The sequence below is a fragment of the Pterocles gutturalis genome, unplaced genomic scaffold (genome assembly GCF_000699245.1).
Source record: "Pterocles gutturalis isolate BGI_N339 unplaced genomic scaffold, ASM69924v1 scaffold39987, whole genome shotgun sequence".
NCBI classification, from domain to species: Eukaryota; Metazoa; Chordata; class Aves; order Pterocliformes; family Pteroclidae; genus Pterocles; species Pterocles gutturalis.
In genome coordinates, this window is record NW_010111610.1 from 32,430 (window position 1) to 35,661 (window position 3,232).

Sequence of the window (3,232 nt, forward strand, 5' to 3'; positions counted from 1 at the left end):
GGCAGCGTGCTGCCTCGGCCAGAGCATCGCCGGGGTCCCAGCCAGGGGGACTGCACGGCTGCCAGCCCCCGTTCTAATGCCATGGAAGGTCCGACTGCAGACATGGGACCAGCTTCTCTCAATTACGTGGCTTAGCCTCGCTGGTATCTGATTTATACCAGCTTTAGCAAGATGGGAAGTGGCTCTTCCTACCCATGTACATAAATTACCTTTCCAGGGTCACAGCAATAACAGATCCTGAATAATATCCAGAGTCAATTAATTAGAGTGCTGGTACTCCCCTGATCTGCGGAAAGGTCACAGTTGTATTTCCTTTTTCTGCTACTAAAGTGGGCAGTGACAATCACTCTTGCAGCGCACCCAGGAGCCTGTTCATCAGTGTCTCAAGGCGCGTGGGTCCCCCTCCGCCGTGACCCGCAGCGATGGTTCTGAGTGACTGCCGTGGCTGCGCTGATCTGCAAACATGTCACAGCAGCATCCTCTGAGCTCGGGTTTGTACACGTGCTTTTTCTTAAAAACGTGTCAGGAGAAGCAGTGATGCTGGCACACAGAAGAGCAAACGTGCGGTGGGTGCTGTTCAGTTTGCTTTGGCTTTTCCACCCAACTCTAACTCCTTCCAGCGGGATCAGCTCCCAGACGCTTCTGCTGGGAGCAGCGGTGTGAAACCTGGAGGAGAGCAACCCCCAGTGAAGTTTTGTGTTGTGTCAGCAGCTTCCACTAGTGAGACAAAACAAACACTTCTGATGTAGAGCGTGATGATGAAAAGGTGCAAATAGCCAAATATTTTTCTTCCACACACTGGGTGATGAGCTCCTGCGTTAAGCTCTGCTGGGCGTTCTGAAGAGGCCCCTGGATTTGTTTCCACATGACAGTGTATAATCCATTCCCCAGTTCTGTTCTGAATTAGCTTTAACATTTGGGAAGGTCTTTAGCTGCAAATATATGATTTGTTATTCAATATTCAGATTTCCAAATGAAATAAATGGTGTATTTACATGCATCTGTAGACCATCTGCTTCCATAGGAGAATTCGACAAAGAATCTATTAATTGTCACGCATGTTTATTCATCACTTTCAATTCATAATCCTTATAAATAATTGCATCAGAGGATCTTTTGCAAATAAACAAGCCAAATGATTATTTTGAAGCTCCAACTTCCATATCTAAAAGAAAATAAAATTAACAGCTTGTGTAAATATCCCAGAGAAGGAAAACATTCAATTACATGAACACATAAAGCACTATAATTCTCTGCAACCAGCTAAGTCCCTTTCATCTCGCATTTAAAACCATAATTACCATCACCAGCAGAACATGCAGAAGACAAGAGAAAGAGAAAACAATGTATAGAAAGAGAATGTGAAGGTAAATTATGTGAAAGCATCAAGACTGGACAATGGGTTATTCTCCACCCAGCAAGGCAGCAGCACTGGCGTCACGTCCTGGTACCCGTACCCTGGACTGGGCACAGCACGAGGAGGAGGACACTATGGGGTGCAAAGGGAGGCGGTGGTCGGGCTGTGATTCAGGGCGAGGTCTGACATAGTCTGTGGGGTGACAGTTTAAAGGGGAGCACATATTTCCTATGTTAGAGTCTCTGGAAAAGTAAAAATACTGGGATGACTGTGGCTTTTGGGGGAGATTTTGAGGTACAGCTGAACAGTATCCGTGCACCCCCAGAGCCACTGGAAACTTGTATTTTCTCCCAGCCCCTCCAAGCGTTATTTCTGGAAATGAAGAGTCCTCGGGCACACGGTGCTTTCACCGTGAGTGCCTGCAAGCTGGAAAATGTGATTCATTGGAGCTCAAATGTAATTTCCCGAATAGTTATCTGTCACAGCTTATCTTCTGGAAAAAGAGACATTTTGGCACGTCAGCAGGTGAAAAGGTCGGACACCTGCTGCGACTTATGGATAGTGTTTTATTACTTTCACATTTCTTATTTTAAGTTCATTGCCTGCCATGGTCATTACCTTTTCAAGGACATAGTTTTCAAAAGTATTGGGAGTCTTCTATCCAGAGGGGACTGAAACTCCTGCGATGTGAGACATAAATGTATCTAATGCAGCTCTTCTGTGCGGAGCCTTGGAAAAGACACGGCTGTGTTCATTAGGGACGGGTGGCTTGTCTCAAGTTCTTCCAGGTTGCTGTAATTTTAAAAATAGTTATATTTATTCCTACAGCAAAGAAATGTTCAAAACTGTTCATGATCTATGTGTGTTCCCCTCTGATTTGTTAATCTAAAATTAGCGCAGCTCCACAATGACAGACGTGGTTCCTGCCTGATATTTTTTGAGGGTTCTACATGAGCATCTTGGGGTATTTGAAAATATCTAAATCCCATTAAATATTAGACCAGTCTCTGCCTCTAACAGGATTGACAGATGTCAGCTTCAAATCAGAGGTCAAAGCCCTGGAAACTAATCTGCCTTTCCTGAAATCTTGGTTCAGACAGACATCCATCCATCCATCCATCAGCCATCCCACTGGTACTCCACCTCTTCATTCCAAGAGTGAACAAGGGGCTTTGTTTTATTCCTTCATCCAAAGTCGACAGTTTAACAGCCTCCTGTTATGAAGGTTAAAACCCGTGTGCAGTGCACTGTGAAGCCACAGGATGTCTTTCCTTGGGGTGGTATCAAGCCGTAGGGGGGGAAGGGCTGCCCGACTCCTGCGCCATGTTGCCCTAGAGTGGGATCTGTAGCTGGCGCTGATGTTCTCCGAGCCTTGAGGTGTGCAGGAGCTCTGGCAGAGGCGGCTGAGCCACACATCTCCCGTTAGCGGGTCCATGGACAGGGATCTGAGTAAGCAAGTCCCAGACCATGAGAGCAAGCTGTCCAAACCCCTGTCAGAAGCAGGTTTTTCTTTCCTTTGGACATACATAGGGTGGCAGTTGCAATGGGAATTCAGTCCCTCATTCTTCCCTGCTGCAGGATTTCTCTGGATGTTTGCATGATGCCGTGGATGGCCCTGAAATAGGAAATGAATTCCATGTTCCCAATCTTCAACCTCTCTGTTCCAACTGTACAGGAAAGCTATTTGTCAAACAGGCAGAAGAGGAGTGTTTGTCCACCTCCTGTCCCCAAAACGCCTCGGCGGAGCATTGCTGACGGCGCTGCATCGCTCTGCTTACATTGAAGGGTGGCTGCTGGGAGAAAGTCGGGAAAACTGACCTGGGAGCATGGCTGGGTGTGCCGGGCGGGGTGGGGGTGTCTCTCGCTCTTTGCAGC